Source organism: Rhea americana, unplaced genomic scaffold (assembly GCF_003343005.1).
Source record: "Rhea americana isolate MKP2758 unplaced genomic scaffold, rheAme1 scaffold_285, whole genome shotgun sequence".
NCBI classification, from domain to species: Eukaryota; Metazoa; Chordata; class Aves; order Rheiformes; family Rheidae; genus Rhea; species Rhea americana.
In genome coordinates, this window is record NW_028186407.1 from 736,209 (window position 1) to 756,994 (window position 20,786).

The window sequence follows — 20,786 nt, forward strand, 5'->3', positions numbered from 1 at the left end:
ACTTTTGGGATTTGATTAAAAACTAGGGAGAGAATATCACTTAACCTACTAGTTATTGAATTTGAAAGGCTGTGTAATTCCTCTGTACATTGTGTTATGATCCCTTAGATGACAGGAAAGAAATGTGCAATAAAAGCTTGCTACAATGACTGAGAATAGACTTTAATAAGCAGCTAATTAACTCTTTAATCTTTACAGGTAGGCTTGTGGCACATGGAGGAAGTATCACCGAGTTGCCAAGAGATGTCCTTTGCAGGTGTAACTATAGAGGTGAATTTACTGTAAAATATCTACATGAAAAGCCTGCAATATTTGTGAGAATAACTTATGGCTCTTCAGAAAGCCTAGGCATATTCCAAAACTGGGCCCTCTCTGACCTCTGAAACATGGAGATTTGAATTCAAATACCAACAATGACCCTGTTCTTATGGCTCTGTATTTGAACAGGAACACCCAATTCCAGTTACTTATCAAGATAAGGGAGGGGTCAGAGTAATCTGAGGGGCTTTGTAGTCATTGTATTTAAGAGACCATCACCTATCCTTGTGCTCTTTGCTCATTTTGTACAGCAATGAAGTAGGAATTACGCAAGATTGGCTCCAGGCTAGTCAAGTATCTATTCGTGTCCTTCTCAATGCAACTGAAAAATATTTTTCCATATATTCTCCAGTGTACATTATATATTCAAGAACACATCAAGAGCAAATCTTTTTAAAATAAACTCCCTTTTAATAAAGAAAACTTGATAAATAGAAATTCTCCCTGTAAAAACTCCCCTGACATTTGAAATATTTAAAAAGCAAAGAATACTTGTTAAGCAAAGCTACTGTTCATTACACTTTGTTTAAGAAAAAGTTACACTGAAGGATATAAAAAAAATCATAATGTAAATTGAATAATGATTCATTGTCTAATGCCATACGCACCAAGGATAAATGCCATTTTGTGTCAAAAGCAAGTTCTCATCTCTCTCTAGCTTATAGTCATCAAAAGGCAAGTACATACTCATCATTCAGATCTGCTGAAGTCACACAGAAACCTTTCTTCATTTCGATAGTTCATTTACCTAACTGCCTAAATAACAGTCAAGAGGAAGTTGACTCTTAATGTGGCTCGCATTTCTTTTCCAAGTTTCCAAGTTTTCCAAGTTTCAGTTGCTATTTTCTCCTGTAGAGTCAAAGGTAGAAAATATTTCTGCCTGAAGAGAAAATTTCTTGTACAGTCTTGAGCAAAGTTCCTCAGAGAAGGGAGAAAATCCACTGTTTTTCTTGGGTGCATTCTTCTTTCATGAGAAGCCTAATACTTTGGCAAATTATTATAGAAATGCGAACTAAGGATTAAAGATTAGGTCTTAGATCTGCTGATGGGCTGGTAAGAACTGATATTGATTAGGAAAGGGACAAGGTTATAAGAACAGGGCATTATGGAAATATACAGAATTTTGCCATCACCCGCTGAAACACCATCTGAGAAGTCAGGTGCTAACCTCACCTGAGCGAGGAATGTCTTGAGGGCAGAGGGGCTGAGTGCACTGCGTGCCAAAATGCATGTGCGCAGCGTACACGCAGGATCTCGGGTGATCAGGAACGAGAGTGTCTGTGACTAAGCTTAAAGCTGCCACGAATCACTCAGAAGGTTAAACAACTTCATAGCAGAGAACCTGTGAGTGACAGAGATGAATCACTCTCTGCAAGTCTGCTGCTATTTCTCACAAAAACTGGCCTGGATCAGTGTAATCCAGTGTAATTCTAACCCTCTGTAGTACCCCTGTGACTATAAATGGATTCTCTCATAACAAAACACACTATCTTTCAATGTTTGCACCTTTGGAAGAAAAAAACCCCAAAAGGTAATGACAGTAAATGTTGAACATGCATATGCCTCTATATGTCTTTGTGATAAACTTYCTATATTAGGATAAACACATCTAGGCCTTCAGGGGCAAAGCTGCAAAGAAATTACCATTATACGGTTTGTGGCTTCCACTGAATATTTGGATGTCAGATTTAGCAGGCTGCAACAAATACTGTTTACATGACTACGGTGCTTGGACTTGGTTTCCAACACTTTTGATTTAAAAAGCACAGCAGAGGAAGAAACACAGGCAGTTTCAACAATGTACGTGGTTTTGCTGCTGTTGCAACTGTGATGAGAGGACTGCGAATGAGAGTGCTGTGTTGCAAACTGACTCTAAAACTCCTGCTTAACACTAGCTCTAGCTGTAGGCAGAGGCAGCAGTTGCCTGCAGCAGCCCCCTGTAGCGAAAATGCTRTGGTCACATCACAAATCACCACTCTGGTATAAATTCATTTTGCTAATTCAGATTTGCACTGACAATTTGGATTTTTGATACCTCATATTGGCTTTTGCTGCTGTCCATTCAGAATCAGTACACATGCTGCATGATGTGCTCTCATTCATCAAAAATGCAATGGTTTGTTCATGCCCAATATTGATCAAATTTGCATTCCTAGGTGGTTTGATATACACGGAAAAGGTGCTRAGGATACAATCACCATGACCCGAGAACTAAGTTTCTACTTCTACCCTTCCCATAGTTGGAGTAAGCTGACCCAGTTCCTTTCCCTGACTTTTTCATGGCAGGAGTAGCTGAGCCTTAATCAAGTATCTGAAGTTTTATGATGCAAGAATAATTTTGCCTTTGTCTTTTCCATAGCCTCCCAAAATGCACAATAAATTGACATCACTGCAGTTTTATTTTCCTGTTTATATGGAATTTGCATATTATGAAGTTGGTTTCAGAGGTGAGAAATGYCAGCATTTTGGTTAGGTAGTACTTTATTGACTAAATAATATGGAGGCAATATGTAATCAGGTTCCTGGGTTGATAACCTAAGCTGATCTGTCCTGTACTGGCATTATTCTTACTTTTCATAATGAGTTGTGGGATCAGGGATATAGAAATCAAGAAGGAGCTGAAGGGAGTAAAATGTCCCTTGAATGTGCCTCTGGGACAGGTTTTGATGGAGGAAATTCCAGCTTATACCTCACCTTGAGGAGAAGCCAAGAGACAACAATAGTCAGCATGGATGTTAATGGGGTAGTGCATAATGGAAAACTAGCAGCTGGAAATTAGTTAGAGCTGATCCCTGTTAAACACCTCAGAGAGGCTGTTATACCTACAGTTTGGATGACTGCACTTAGTATTAGCTAAGTTCCCTGTTATTTTGTAATGATTAGTCTCTGTCTAGTCCCTGCTTACAGCTTTTTCTGCATGAGATGAAGTTGGGAATCTTAGATTTTTTTATCTGTAAATAAAGAGATACTATGGTATTCACCTCAGGGCTTTACAGAAAGTGTTAAGTATCACAGATGTGTAACTCACTTATGAAAAGGGGTTTTGCTGGTAGTGCTGTTGCTCTTTTTAAAGAGTCTTTTTAAGAGCTGCAGGCCCTCTGTTTCAGAGAACTTGACCTCGATCTCATAACATCTCTCTGCTTCTACCTTGCTGTTCATATGCTTGAAATTCAAGCTTGTGCATGTGGACAGCATTTCAAGCCAAGAAGCTTATGCTTAAATCTAAATTGAGGCTGCTAAGGAATCTGGTCTGTGCCCTTAAGAATAAGTTGGCTTCATTATTAAAAAATGTCTAACAATACAGTGTTGAAAAGAGGACCCAACAACTATATCCTCATTTTGTGTAATTGGTGCTGTATATCTGTTCCTCCTCAATTATTTAGTGACTTCAGGTGGGAGGAGGATGTTTTTCAAAAGGGCAATAAATAATGTCAAGGCTTACTGAGGTACTGTAAGCTAATACACTCTTATCCTAGAGCTATGCAATTGTGTTATTCTCATAAATAGAACTGTTCACGTGCTTAAGCATCTTAAAATATCAAGATCACTTCTAGAAAATCAATGGAAAAGACATCATCTCCAGTGACTATCATCTCCATAATTTTCCTTTGGATAGAAGTGACTGAAATGTAGGTGGCTCCAATGAACTGCAGGGCAATACAAGTTTGCAYGCCCCTTCTTTCACAGGTTCTGGTACTGCAAAAAGGAAACTAAATCTTTTTATGGACGTCATCAGCATAGATGAAAGGAAACAGACTTTAAGGAAAGCAGTTTCCATGGAAGCCCTCCATTGCTTGAACAGTGTTTGCCTTTTGCACAGATTTCTACCTGTATAAGAAACTAGGTTTACCCTCCCAGATTGCTAAGGGTCTTTTGATGTTTCATCATTTGATGAAAGGGCGTTCTGTGATACTTCTTTGCTTTGTGCAGTCCGTTATGGTTAATATATTCCCAGTGGCTCCTGAAATGAACAGCGGCTCTGGAAACCGGATGGACTACACAAAGCACGAGTGAGTTACTGAAAAAATCCKTAGTAAATTCTGCTGCTCTGGTCCATGATGCCTATTTTACCATGTTTTTAACTGAAGTAAAATGAATTTACTGAAAACATGTGCAGAATTTTTTTTTCTGATCAGTGAGAAGAAATGAGTACTATTTTATCAAGTTTAAGAAGAAAAATGGTTGGGTCCAATGTAGAATCTGTAAAGATACTTAAGTGTACTGTGGATTGTCCCTTCCTAATACATGCCTGTGGTCAAAGGCTTGGATTTTCTTTTAATAATTCAGTGTCACAGGATAAAAAATTACTTGATTTTTTTTTCATTTGTTTGATTCAGATTTAATATTTTGTCTGAAAGCAATTTTTGGAGGAATTAGGTTTAATTAGTTGTGGGAACAAAAAAGAGGGAAATGAAATTGATATGCTTCTAAACTAGCCATTAAAGCAGGTGGTAGAAATAATTCTACATATCAGTCATTTAACAATTTATACAAATGCTTTTGTTTAATTCAGTGGAAGCTCARGAAATCAGTTTTCCCTGCTCTAAGTAGACACTTGTGTTGAAGCTCCCCAGTAAAGGTGTTCCTGGCTCATTTCTGCACCACTACTTTTTCCAACCTAAGCTGTCATTCTAACTCTGCACTAAAGAGAAGAATGCAAAGCGAGGGCACTATTTAAAAATCAGGCAATTACTTTGTAACTCTGGGCTTTATTTTCTCCTAGTTGCTCCCTGCATTAAATTAATAACAGAACTTGCCAGATCTGTATTTCATGCTTTCCTCCTAATCTTTACTGTCCAAATTCTGAGAAATAGCAGACTACTTTTTCCTCTGGTGGAGAGCTGAAATGCCCTTAGCAAGGAACTCTGCTGTGTAAATGAGGCCAAGCTGTAATTGCTGTGTGGGCAGGCAGTGCCTGATAGTTTAGGAAGTAGCTCACAAGTCGGAAACTTTATTAAAAGAATATCTATCTAGCCTATGGGAACCCTCATGTCCTTACTGTAMACTAGTGCAAAATTGTCACCTTCAGTAGAAGTGTCAGCTTCTACTGAACTTGTCTGTCAAAATACCACTACATCTCAATGTCTATGTGTTTCTGTGAGCCTCAGTGTTTATTACCTATAAAATATCTATGTAGATGATCATTTGTCGAGACCCACGGGGTCTTGATCATTTCCCTTTTATCAGGAAAGCTGATAGTCCTGGAGATTCAGTTTTAAGCTGATAACAAAGTCCTGCCTCCTGCCTTTTCCTCTCTTCTCCTCCTTCTCCTGGAAAAAAAAAGGGGGGGGGGAAAGAACCAAAGCACAGACTGGGGCCCAATCTAGACTGAAGAGGAAAAAGTGGTGGAAAGGAGGTGTCTAAACCTGAAATTTGTGTGAGAGCAGGCTATTGCTACTCTGCATTCCTCTTACTCTTTCTCCATGATGCATACTGCCAAAAAGACCAATGAAAGGTTGAAGCAGAGGTTTTTTTTTCCATTATTCTATAAAAAAGTGAATTGCTGTTGCCAAGGTACAGAAAATATATTAAAATTTATTAATTGAAATAATCATTCCCTCTTCTTTTGGTGCTTAGGGGTTAGAGGACTGAAGTGTAATAATTCTTAGGAGGAATTTTTCTGATTTTCATGGTTAGTCCAGAAAAATCTCTTTTAAATTATTCTCTTTATACCTATAAAATCAAAGATGAATAAAATGTTAGCAGTTTGTTAATTAAGCTTCTCATAATTGCACTACCTTAAATATAGAAACTCTGGAATTAGATTGGAGTGCTAAGTCTCAATGAGAACAAAAGCTTCCAAACCTGGAAGTTCTTAATACTTGGAAATTCTCAAACATGCATTATTTTAAATGCTAACATAGTGTACTGTATAATAAAATATTTTGGGTATGCCATGCTTAATGTAAAGAAATGCAGTTTTTCGCTAGGGAGGAAAATGCATTGCACAGAACAGAAGTGTTGCTTGCATTTAATCTTACTACAAACACGGACTGAATTGTGACAGTCAGCAGGAGTCCTTGTATGGCACTTTTGCCAGTGAAAGCTTTGCAGATCAGATGGTTTTTTGAGTGTGCTTTATGTGCATTCATTGTGCACAACTGTGCAGGGTACAACAGGCTGCTTAGCTGGAGTGAGGCAAGCAATTCTTCTGAGGCAACCAGAACTATCTAGCAGTCAGTCACATCCCCTTCTCCATCAGCCTCTCAATTCTGCTACTGAAGAAGTCTGTTTTATTTTTTAAGTGAGGAAGGAAGATTGTTTTTATTTTTGTCTATAGAAATGTCCCAGGTCCATATTAAAATAAACACCCTGTGTATGTGTGTGCCTCCAAATTTTATCTCTAATTTAAAACGGGTATTGGGCATTTCAGTAAATCAGAGTTGTTCTTGAAGAGTGCTTAGCAACTGAACTGTGTTGCCAAAACTTGTCTACATATGGAAGTACTGTATTTTGATAGTTAACAAAATTCTATAATGTTCCACAATACTAGAAAAATGTATCTTGTACTGAATTCTAGTCAATAAAAAAGGAGAATTCTTCTAGTTATTTAAACCTATTGTCTTTCATTTTTCACTTTACTTTCATGCTACCGTGCATCTAGTTTTCTTTCTTCTTTGTTTTTAATAAATTGTCATCTCCTTATGAATTCTGATTTCCCGTTTTGTCATTTCCTTAATAAAACAACATTTTTTCCTCCTTATTCTATTAAAATAAAGATTTTGTCTTTATACATGCTAATAATGCAGCATAATATCTGTAATTCTTTCTATGCATCTTGCTTTCCAAGCAGCTATTGTAATTTAAAATCACTTGGGGCATAGATAAATCCATAGGTCCTTCCTTGGTCAAGCTAAAATAATCTCACTGGTTTCTTGTTGAAAACTTGCGTTAGATTTTTGGTATCGAGTGCTGAGTCATTTTATGAAGAAGTAGTTTATTTTTAAATCTTGATGAAGCCTTATGAAACTATGTGATGGAGCATTTTCTAAAGTAATGTGTTCAGCCAAACTTTTCATTCATGGAAATAACAGAGAAGATAAGTACACTGTTTCAATTATAAAGGAATGTTCTATAACATTAGGCTAATTGTTTCAACTAGTTTAATAAAAAGGAATTTCCTTAGTAAAGGAGTTAAAGATGCTTTCAGTATACTTGGAGTAAATATACCTCATATTAGAATATGCTTTTCTCTGATTTGAGTGCTGTATTTCTTTTAGCAATTTAAGATTGGAAGGGATCTCTGCTATCAATTTTAGTTCCCTACSACAGCAGGCAGCTAACTCATTAAAAAAAACAAAACAAAATAAAAAAAAATCCCCAAACCCCAAACTTCAAGGATACCCCTCATCGTGAAACTATTTGGTTTCTTTCCTGCATCGTTTGCACTGGCAGCCTGTTGAAGAACCTTGCTCCTCTGATCATCAGAGTACTGGTGGGCTCCCGAAACCACCGCTCACCCGGCCGCCAGCTCTTTGGAGGTGCAGGGGGCTGAAGCTCCTGAGTGTACCAGAGGGGACAGAGCCCTTCTTTTACTAGTGGCTTTTCTCACCAGGCTAACCAGCCCATGAAGTGGACTGGGTTATATACAGCTAAGGCATGGTACAGTTTCAAGTATTTCAGAGAAGTGTCGAGATTCTTACTTGCAGATTTCTTTCGTTTTTTTTAATGACTTTCACTAGTTGTCAGAGGTTGTGTTTGACATTTCTAAAAGCAGTGTATATCCCAGTATTTTTATATTTATTTGTTTATTTATTAGCTAAATCACATAGACATCATGCAGAAGAAACACAGGAACAGAAAATACACACATGCATGCGCAAAGGCTTTTTTTTTTTTTTTGGTGTCGTGGTTTTAACGAGAAAAAAAATGACTCAATCCCCAAATGTCATGTTCTAAACAAGATTTCAGAGAATGACTGCATAATGTTACTGTAGCAATCTGAGTAAACTGAATCAGAATTTGTAGTCCAAACAAATCAAATATGCTCATTAATATGAAGTTGGTACTAACATTTTAACACTTTCTGCTTTTTTTATCTGAGCTATGCAAAATTTTAATTTCTAATTTATATTACTTTGCACAGTCAATTTTTGCTACTTTTGTGTATTGGTTTATGTTTCTATATTCAATATTTACAGTTCATGTAAATAGAACTGCAATATTTCATAGAAAGGCATCTCACTGCAAGACTATGGGCATTACTCCTGCTGTTTCTGTGCTTAGCAGACAGAGTTAACACACTCAGATCATTCTTAGCCATGCAAGACCCATGTGAGATATTAAATTAATATATTGAAACATCCAAAAAATGTTAACAAAGCAGCTGTTCTTTTTTTGTTCTTATTAGTAGGGTTCCTGAAAAGCAAACCACTATCTTTAATATGAATAGTTCCAATAGACACAAATAGGTCCACCATTGATACCTCACCATTTTACAAAGCCTGCCTTCGTTTTTTTCTTTTAAAATATTCATTTTTTTCTTCGACTGAAATATTTTATATTAGTAACAAGAATTTTCTGACAATTGAGTACTCTTTACACAGTTATGTATTATGCATTCTGCAGTTCTATTTCAAGTTCCATAATTACAGAATGTAACTTCTTTATCTATTGAAGCATATTGGGTATAACCAGAGGACTGGAAGAAATCTGAAGAAATAATCTAGTCAGTCTTTTTGCCTCTGGGAAGAATTAAATATACCTATGCCACTCTTGACAAAATATCTGTGTAATCTATTCAGAAAGATCTTCAGTTGGGGAATTTTATTGTCTCCTCAAGCAGATTGTAGTAGTACTGGTTGGTGTCCCTTACATCAGAGGTTCTATGCTCCTGTGTGACCTAAGCAAATTTCAGAGTGGTGGTAATCACCTCCTTTCTCTTTTTCCTTTGGTCTTTAAAGAATAGCCAGTTTTATTGTCTATGAGAGAAACACTGCAAATAGAAAAGCAATGCTGGCAACATGAACATTCTCCAAATGGGATGTCTATGTCATTGGAAGTAAAAAACGAGTTCCCATGATCCTAGAAAAGCTCTTAAATCTTGGTGTAACTGGTAAGCTTTGGTAGTATGGGAGATATGGGGAATCTGATGATGGAAACAAATTGGCCTCTCTGTGGGCAGTTTTAACTCTTAGTGTGAGTTRACATGATCCAGACATTGCAAAATTGCTCCGTTTCTCTTGCTGTCCTGCATGTCTTTAAGCTGGATTAGACTAACGCAGAGTAGGTCTGTACTGCTAACAATAATGAGTAATTTATAGAAGGAAAACATATGGCTCAGTGGTAAAAGAACATATTATTGGACACTAACCCTGGGACAAATGTATTCATGTTTATCAGGGAAATAAAAACGGTATTTGGGAATATAGCCAATTGTATAGCCAAAGTTTTTCCTTGTAATACTGGATTTAGACTTGTTAAGCCATTAACTGTCATCAGTATCCTTTTGCTTTGGTCTTCTAATGAGATGGGAATGTAGACTGTCATATGCTAACACATAGGTTACACGCAGAGATATCATTCAAACCACACCACCCTTTCAAAATTGCTAATGGAGTAAGTGTGTTTCTGAGAAATATTGGAAAAGACTGTCCTGCTATTGTTCTATCTTGCCTTCTACCACCTCAGTAATTGCAAAAATTAGTTTTAACACTTGAATTTAAATTGGCAGCCTTATGCCAGTGGAGTGCTTTCAGCTTAACTCCTGTTCCATTTTGATTTCCTAAGAATGTTGCTTTCTTGTTCTTGATTGATTTTGCCTGTCTGATAAAGCAAGTAAGGAAAGGGATGAAGAAAGGTTTGGAAAGATTCAAAGAAAACAATTATGAACAGTCCTATCAAATGCAATGCTAATTTTCTTCATCCATTTGTATCCAAACAGTTATTCTGGATCATTTGATAAGGTGTATGGGATTTTTTTCTCTTAAAGCGTGATTTTTATGCATGTTAAATGTGTAATCAAATTCTATTTGTTAGCAGCATTTCAGAATTACACTTCGTTTTTTCGCTGTGGCCTACAAATGGTTAAGAACCCTCTGAAGCAAAAAACACCCTGAGAAATGTTAGTGCAGAGCATTAACATAACATGATTTTGTTTTTATATTTAATTATTGTTTTAAAATAATGATTCTGATAAGGATTGCCAGATTTATGCACTTTTTTTCCTAGTGACAATATGATTCTGTTCATAAGAATAACACAAAATATTAAATGTCTTGATTTCTTTTGTGTACTGTGCATCCCTATTTGAAGAAACAGCCTCTTAGTTTATTTTTTTTGTTGCATAAAATATCACTAATTAATCAATGTGTATATTTCTGAAAATTTCTTGGAACCTAATTTTCCTTCCTTTGTAACAACTGAAATCATCAACAGATTATGCATTGTTAGTTGGTTCCATCACATTTATATTAACCATTCAATGAGCTAACCTCTTCTCAAAATTTTTTAAACACCGTTGATTTCAAAACTTGAGATAACTTCACAAGTTTCCGCCACATAAATGAGCATTAATAATGTGCAAAAAAAAATTATTGTAAGTATGAATGTATCCTGATTTCCTTGAAAATCTGTATAGTGAGAGTTAACAATTTGTGAGTTTTCAACTGAGGCGCTTTGATAGCTCTATTCTGAAGAAGAATGGACAGCTCTTTTTAAGGGATTCAAATAACTCTCAGTGAATTGCAGATCTTTCCAGGTTCTTTGTCTTTTAATCTCTTTCTATGGCCAGATAATCAAAATATTAATAACACTGCTACTACTGCTTGTGCTAAAAAGAGGTTCTAATTAACAAATTAATCAGAAGTAAACCTTGAAATAAATCAAGTTCTTTTGTTTCTCCAGTTGTTATTTATTAAGAACATTAGATCTAAGACTCAGAATAAGGAAGAACAACTACTATTTACTATGATAATTTTTTCACCTTTATATATGATCTAGTTACCATAAACTGGAATAAAATGAGAAGGCTTTTTTTTTCCTTAAAAATAAATAAATAAATAAAAAGCATCAAAGCCTTTGTCTCAGATAAACATTCTCCTTTCAGTTAGTCTCTAAGACCTTCAAGCTCCAAATGGTGCCATTTCACCACCTATTAACATAGAGCTGGAGGAAAGAGTCTTTTTAAGGGAAAAGAGGACATTAGAAGTTTGATCTGTCCTTTCAAGAGAGCTTCCTTTCAGTGTCCATGAACTGTGTGACTCCCCAGTGTGAAAAAAAAAAAGATGATCTGGTGTCATTTCTGGAGCTCATATGATAAATAGCCCTCAAAACTGAGATTCCTGTTCTTCAGAAGTCACGCATGTTGGTAGACGTCTTTTTCCATTTCTCTACCTCGAATGCATCCATTTTGATCAATCCATTATTACTGGGAAAAGCTTAAATAACTTCCCAAATTCAGCTCTTTGTTGAGCTGTTTGTTRAATATTTAAAAGAATAGATTAGAAAAACCATGCTTATTCCCAGAAGGGGAAACAAATGTCATCTTTAATTAATCCAACTATTCTTTGTCAGCTGCAGCTTCTGCCATAGAAAGCARCAAATAGCCTAGACAATCACATCTATCAAGGACTGTAAGAACAGTGATATTTTGTTGAACGTAAGTAATTTTTGTTTGCCCCACAATTATGAATCAGAAATTACTTGGGGATATAATAAACTGCTTTTCTACGTGAAATCTTCAGAGTTTGTTTCTCTAGAATTTAGGAAATAACTTGATTGTACCTTTATGGAGTTGGTTTAAATGTAGCAGAATGTTTCAGGTCATAACCAATGCCTTGAATACCTAGTGCTATACAGGCCATTTTTTGAGAATAACACTTCTTAGTCCTTCCTCTTTTCTCTGGGATGTCTTTCATAAGCATATGCTTTGGTCTGAAGCTGGTTGCAGGCCTGGGATCACAAAGCCTGTCCTTGAGGAATGAAGTTTTATGACAACTATTTTTTACACATATATAAAAAAATAAATGTTGGAGACCTTCAAGACGCTATTTCCCTTTGAAAATTCAGGCTCAGAGGGTGCTTTCCTGACAATGCTGTTGCTCCAATAGCAAATGCCTTGGGCAGATTTTTCACATTGGAAGTATCTTTCCAACAAGATGGGCCAATGATTATTATTATCAAAAAGTCCTGCATTTTAGTATTTTTGTGTGACTGAGTGTTTGCCCTAACTGATGTATTGTCCTTACCACATAGACAGGCTCATTAAAGGACAGTTTGTTGCTCAGAATACAGAGCTCTGTGACTCTATCCTGTATCCTGACTACACATCCTGTAGACTTTGGGCCTCAGGATGAATTTTTAACAACATTGCTGGTGAATGGGCAATGGATTTGAATTAACAGGTATACAGCYGTCTTCTGTAGCAGCCCATGATTTTTCTCTTTCATGACTTCTCTCTTTTACTCTGACAAACAACCCAACTGTTATATATTGTCAGAGATTATTGTAGGGCATGTTGCAGCTTAACCTTCACACACCTTCTTCCAGGCTCAGCATAAGTAGCTGTAAGGACATAAGAGTGTCTTTGGACCACATTCCTGTGATGGAAGAACATCATTTTGTGTGTGTAGATACCATTTTACATAAATGAGTAGGTCATATACTGCATTCTCTCCCTTTCTTTCCCTTCTCAGGCCAATAGGAAGAGATGTAAATTCCATCTGGATGAGATACTGTAAATGTGGATGAGACATTATTAAACAAAGATGTGAATGATATTATGACTAAAATCTTTTCAGAAAAGAAGTTAAAACAGTAGACAGAAAACAGTTTACTTCTTTCACGTCAAAGGCATTTAAATAAGTCATCTAGATGTTAATACTGTTTTAATTTAGAAGCAAAAACCCAGAAACAAGAGAGGGAGCSCACAAGCAAGATGAGAGGTGAAGAACTATAGATCCAGTTAGAGGAAATCTCTTGGGCTTGCAAACAGAAGACAGGCTAGTGAAGTTATTAACCAGAGCCTACTAATCCCACATACAGTGTGTATAGTTTTGTCATTTTTCTTTTTTCCTTTCCTATCCTTTCCTTTTTCCTTTCCTTTTTTTTCCTTTCCTTCTTGTGCTTAATATGACAATTATCAAGTGCATAACTGAAATGGTTTGCAGTCTTACTTATTATTACTGCTGCTATAATCTCTGGTGTAGTATGTCCCTCTAGTGTAATATGTCTGGTGTAATATTTGAATTAGGGATTTTGATTACGCTTGATTTACAGACCAAAGATTTATTCCACTTTTTATGCAGGTTTCTGTCCCAGATTTGGTGCATGTTTGCAATCATTTCCCACATTCTTCAGACTTCTCCTTCCAAAAGGCTGATATCAAATGCATCTTTTTGCAGTTGGAGAGTGAACTCAGAGGAGGACACAGATGAAGATCTCTGGACTTCCGAACATGTAAAGAGTATATATCTGTATCCTGGGGCTCAGGATACAACTGATATTGCTCATTTCAGACAATCACAGTGATATATTCAGGGTACGTTGTCCTACACCGGCTTGGGGAGAAGCTGCTATGTTTTTTCCTGTGGTACTTTCCAACTCAGACAACATTCCCAAGTTGCTGCTTTGGAAACAAAATACATGCTTGTCTAACATTTTCTCTCATGTTGAAGCTCGTTTTTTAAAGGCAAAACAAGGTAGATTTTTGGTAAGGCTACTGTTCCAAGTCCTTCCTGAATCTCTCTGATCAAATCTACCAGAGTATGAATCCTACCACATTTGTTGTCCAGGCAGAGCGGCCAGATTCCTCACCCAGCCTGGATTTAACCTCCAGCCCTTGGCTAGGGTGCGCCAGATGGCTCTCAGGATTACAGTATACTTGTTTTTCCTGTTAAGACATATCTTTGTTAAGAACAGGAAAGACTAGCTAATCTGCCCACTGAAGTAAATGGAGAAGGGTCAGAATCAAGCTAACCCAAGTTATTTTCATTTAATTATTGCAACTAAAGAAATTTGGCTTGTTAGTTAGCTCTTTGAGCCCATTTTTCAGCTGCAAATTTACGTAGGATGTTTTCCATATCTATTAAGAACAGATTTCTGGAGTGGTCTTCATTCTCCATCTAGAGATCTTATTCCTTAGTGGGATCTGATTTTAGTTATCTGCTTCCTGATGAGCAGGTTTTTCAAGCCTGAGTCTCACAGATTCATGCCTTTGAAAATAGTCATTTTGGTTGTAAATACATTTATGAGAAATGTGAGAGAGATTCAGATTAAGTCCACCCCCCCTCCCTTACCTGGGATTTGGTAAGGACGCCTGATTTCTAAGGACATCTGTTGATTTCCCAAGGTAATGCTTCATATTTTAACGTATTAGAATTCCATATTAATTCATTAGTTTGTCTCTCCTTTTTTTCTCCTCAGACTTTTTGCTGCTCTTATCAAAGTAATTCTTTATATTTCAGAGACTAGGTGTGTTATGTTCTGTATGAGCAGGATGAGAGCCTTCAAAGCCTGCTTTTTTTTCTTTTTTTTTTTGTATTCATATGCAACAACAATCATCTTTAAGCAAAAAAATTAAATGTGTGCTCCCAACCTTAATTTTTCACACTCTGTGGTGTCTGTTCCTAAGAACAGGAAGAATTTGGAAACAATAGGGTAGAAAGGAAACTATAGCAAGTACCAGAAAATAGTGAAAATAAACCTCAGACAAAACGTAACTAAAAATGAAGGGGAAGCCAAGACAGATTTCTGCAGCTGGAAGATATGCAAGTTGGGCTTACAGTGTTGACTGGTCTTAAGACACATGCTTTGATGATAAAGATAGGGCAGGCTGAGTCTTAGTTCTGCAGTTCTCTCTGTTTTTTTCATAAGCTGCATATTGTGAGTCTGTCAGAGCCTAGCCTTAAGCAGCTGTACATCTGGGGTATCTTCCTCACTCTTCAAGAAATCTAAAGTTATACCATACTACTTTGGAAGAGCAAGATGAAATTAATGGAAGATGGAAGATGAAATTAATCTGCAGGGCAAGTAGTTTTCAAAAGAAACCTTAGACACTAATGAGTCTGAAAAGCTGTAAAGAAGTAGAAAGTTGTAGACATGGTTGAAAATCTAATTGGAAGCTGTGACTCTCATGGCAGAGAGACAGCAAGGCATGAAAGGCATATGGGACCCACACAAAGAGGCTGACTATATATTCTTAGCTATAAGATTTACAGAAAATTGTGTCAAATTTTTAATGGGTAACAATAATAATGATTCTAATCCAGGTTTTCACAGTTCTGTTGTCTTATATTATCATGCCACAAATGAAACTTTCATGTCACCCAATTCCATGAAAAATAGTTTGAACTAGCTATTTGTATTTTAGAGAAGGCTCCTATACTTTATGTTTAGAGACCTGAATTCACACAGGCCTTAATAAATCTTAGTAAATTAATTCAACCAAATTAAGTCTGAATTTCTAACTGTTTCTGAAAAATGGCATTACATAAAATAGGAAATGCTGAAGACTCTACACAGGAACATAGCTCAGAATAGAACTGGAAAATCTTCCAAATATGCCAGGATATATTTCTGCTTTTGTACCTGTTTTATGTGGGGTTTGTTTGATTTTTTTTTCTCTCTCCTTGACAAAAAGCTTTTTTATTTTAGTATAATATATTTTTAATCTTATTAAAGCAAAAGGACTGAAGTAGCCTTTTCTGAAAATGTCAAAATGGAACTTTCTTACAAGTATTGTTGAAATTTGATCTCCTTTCTTTCTCGGATTACATTCATAATGTAATTCCCCAAAGCTTTTATAGAATGAGTCAGTTTAAGGCAGGGACACTTAAGAGAAAAGGGAACATCTTGCTGCACATCTGGATGATAAGCTTTCAGTTTACATGCGTTTTAGTTGTCAATACACAACAGTATATAAAGAAGTCTTAGAGAGAGACATCTGACGTGGTGTGCTGCTCTTTGCCAATTTTCATGCATTTTGCTGACATCCTGTGGATGTTCCAGAAATGAATTTCAGAACAGATCTGATTATTTTTATTTTTCAGTATTTTGAAATAACAATGTCTATCTTTGAGAAGTTTCTTGACTTTATACAGAGTGGGAGGCATTTCATACTTCATTCTTTTCAAAATGATTTTAGTGAACAGAAAAATAATCTTTCTAAAGGTGTAGTCATGTATGTTTAAAGCCCTGCAAGAAGTGTTGTGTCTTCACTAATGTAATATCGGTAGCTGTACTACTTATTGGATGTCAGTATCTTGGTCTCTGAATAATCAATCTGCTATAACTTTGTTAGTTAGCAGCTTACTGATCATCACATTGATAAGACTGTCACATAAATTTGGACCTACTGATGATTTTACTACTCTCAAATATCCTCAGAACCACAAAAGATGGAAATAAGTAATTGAATCTTTATGTAATACAGAGCAGGTAATATAGCAGCTTTCTAGCTAATGCCACCTTGACAAAGGCTATTAGTAATGAATAATCTGCCCTAATTGATAAGAATTTTCCTATTAAATGTGCTAATTAAAATTAATTTATCAAAATGTACTAGATTTCATATGTTTATTAATGTTTATTATTTTGAACAGTATATCGATTTGTAATGTGTTTATAGTACTAACTGAATAGAAAATATTGTCTGAATTTCAAAATTGCCTTCTACCATTGAAAATCAGAAAGGAAGTAAGGATCTTAAAAAATGCATAGCAATGAAAATTATCTATATTTGTGTTTATCTCAATAATTCTTTTCTTTTTCCTTTTTTGAACATGGGCATAAGGTAAATAGTGAGGACATCATCTTTTTTTAATTGAGTAATGGATTCTCTACAGCACAATAAATGCATTTTTGTAATATAAATAACATGCTAAAATTAACAGTAGTATTGTGGAGCTGTAATAGCCAAAGGTATGAGACCTTGCCTAACCTGACATGGTTTGAAAAGAGTAGATGCTTGAAGCTCTCAAGCCCCTTTTAAAGTCTGATGAAGACAGAACAAACCTCAAACTAAATAGAGTAATTGCCTTGAATGTTATTGAGTTATGTTAATAAATCAGGAACTTTGAGAATAATAGTAAGAAACTAGGGAGAAAGAGAGGGAAGAAGTGCCTATGTATGTGTCCGTTCTAAAAATGTGTTAGTAGGGGGAAAGATAGGTGTTAGTACCTGTACATTTGAGCCAGAAGTATTATGCAAAAATACTGAGGAATATGCAGCATGTAAGATATGAAGGAAATTCAAAAAATATGTTTGAGCCCATGATTTATCTTATCCTGTAATGTTATACATATTAGTAATCAAGCTCATCTCCTGAGAGTTTAGTATGGGGTTTCGGGGGTTTCTTTCCCTTAGCTAGATTGCAGCCAGAGTTATTTTTTCCAATGCATGCTCAGCTCATTTTAGATTTGAGAAAGTGCTTGTGTGCCCTAAAGCTTGATCTTTCTGACTGCACCATTTGGTCCAATAAAAAATATCATCTCTCTCTCTAGATGTTGATTTTAACAATAGATGGTCTGTAAAAGGAGAAGAGATGGTGCCTACTTTTGTTTCATGGAAATAAATTCCAAAATGACCACCAATGTCTGTAGATTCATGATCAAGTTAGCAAGACTGTATTCTTTTAATATCTGATAATGACATTATTAACGATCACAGGCATTTTTTATTTTTTCCAGACTAGCTCACAGTCATGTGGGTAAGTACTATTAGCCTGCATATAGCAGGGGAGATCAGCTGATGTGTAAAACCTTTGCTAAGCTTAATTGGCTAGTTTTGCATTTTGCAGATGTTAGATTTCTAAATCAATAATCCTGTAAATGCACACAAGCCGCTCTGATGTAATACAGAATTTGATTTGCTGCTGCTTTGGAAAGACAAATCTCATTTACAATGTAAGAAGTTGAACATAAAGAGACTATGCCCTCGCAAATTCTCTCACCCAAGGGTAAATTATAGAACTGAATGTCAAGGTCAAGCTGACAGACAAGATGTGCCTTGCAGAAAATGAAACTGCAACTTTATATACCCTAGTTTGAGTATTTTAASGAGGCCTACTTGAAGGATTTTTTGTTTTTTTACATTGAATTTTAGCCCACATGGTAACAATAGAAGCTGAGGTGTGTAGTTGTGTTTTGTGTTAGCAGAAATAGACGGTGCTGCTACTACAGCTGCACTCTGATATGCCATTTACTGGGAACAACTAGAGGGTGGTATGGCAGTTGCTATGACAACCTGCTCCACTTCGGAGCAGCAAAAGGCCTCTCAGCACATTTGGAAATTACTTCCTCCTCATTATGCCTCAGCCATGAAAAAGGTGATGCCTGCAATTAAATATCAATGAATATATTTAGTTTAAAAATTAAATCACATTTTTAGCCTGCTTCTTGGTTTGTGGTTAAGCCAAAATAGATTATAACAGCAAGAACATAAGCAAAAGCTTTGTGCAGTATGCTTCAGTTTTGATTCTTACAAGGAAAAGAGATGCCTGTGTGTACTCATTTCACACACTATAACATTATAAATGTCCACAAAACATTCCGTGTGAGTGTGGACCTTGAAGAAAAGGGCAGGGTATAATAACGAAAGTGGTTTACCATGGAAAAATCTTTTTATTCCGGCAATACCAGAGGGTGAGGAAAACAAGGGAAGCATGTGTAAATCAAGTGATGAGAATGAACTGATTACCTGGCTAACAAATATATCAAGCTATATTATTGTGCAGAAACTCTCCACACTCTCAATGTATATCCTAAAGTACATTATTTTCCTGCTATTACATGTAAATATTCTCTGCAGTACTATAAAAAATGGCTAACAAATGTGTATTTCATACAAAAGCATGAAGCATGAAAGTGCAATGGGAGTTTGGATTTTTTTTAACAAAGGATTGTATGTGGAATCTGGAACCACCGTAACAATATCCAGTGGAGCTGCTGAAAATATATTCTGTTCTGAAATATAATCGTATTCCAAAAATATACTGGTATGGAATTGGCAGCAATCAAGATGCAGCTCAGCCACCATTTGATTCTCTGGTTATTCTATTTTTCGTGCTTCTGCTTGTGAATATCTGATTTACATAACAATTTTACAGTGACTTCTTAATGATGTAGTATGCCAAATATTGCTATTGGATTATGCAAATCCCTGTAATCTGATTTCTTGAAACCACTACACTATTATTCTCAATAACCTCAATAGGAAGGTACAGAGTCCTCTAACCTGATTGCCTCCTGGCCTGAGAACATTCAGGCAGGTTGCCAGTGAAACACGTACCTAGCTCAGCTTCCTGTCTCCTTCCCACTGAAGCATTCATTGACCAGAATACATGCGAATGAGAAAGAAAATTTAAAAATTCACTCCAACACATTTCTTGTTGCTTCACTGTTCTTGGTACTTTCAATGCTGGTGAGCAGAGATCTGGCTGTGGAAGTACAGAGCACGCATATGCAGTTGCTTGTGTGTGTCACACATACGTGGGAATGTGTGGATGTTTATTACCTTGAAAACTTTTATCTTCTACATCTATATAGTAGGTTAAAAAAGGGGGTTACTGACCAGTTATYCATTTTCGGTCCCAGACTGGTCAAGAAAATTACGTATTTTTTCAAATGTGAATGGTTAATAAAAATGAGCTTGTAGAATTCTATTAAAAAGCAGACACCAAATAGGTTATCRCTTATCATTCTTGATGCTGGTATAGTCTTGACATGTTTACATTTCAGGAACATACAGAAAGCTCTATGCACCGTGTGCGTAGTTGTGACGGCTGGTCACAACTACCAAGAAAATTCGTCTGGATGCAAAATAAGAAAAGTGGAAAAGATAACAAAGCAAGCACTTCAACTGAATTGCGTTTTCTTGKCAAGAATACAAGGCAAGGCAGGGGTGGAGGGATGAAAAAGGAAAGCACTCTCTTACTCTGTCTCATTAAGCTCCATAGTGGCGTGGTTACAGAACRGTGTCTGGGTCAGTCTTGGATGGCCCTCAGGCATCTCTGCAGGCAGCAAACAGGCAGGTCTGTGGAGCAGAAGTAACTGAAGTTCTGCCTCTTCTCCACAGCCCCTAGTGCTCTGGGTATTTTACTGAGCACAACCGCTGTTGCTATGCAGGACTCTGGCGGAAAGTTCACCTGTACAGATCKGGCATCTTTTGTTCAGCTTTCTCCATGTAAAATGACTAGTTAGCTCCACTCTRTTTTACTGCATGTTTCCTACAGAGCTGAAGGCTGAGGAAAGGTGCAGGAACATCSTCCATCTGAGGCTATTCATAGAAATCATGAATTGATTATGGATGCTTTGTGTTCTGGGTCTGTTATTGTGGCCCACAGCTGAGTGTGTTCACTGGTTTCCTTGTGCACACTGACCCATGTCCACTCTACCCAGAGACAGCAGTTCTCATGAGGCCAATATCACTTGGCCTRGACTTCCTTGGGGCCTCACTTGACGTGTAATAATTTTGTTCATGAGGTTTTTTTGCAAGAATTCCTGAAACAATAAGTGGGTTGTATCACAGCC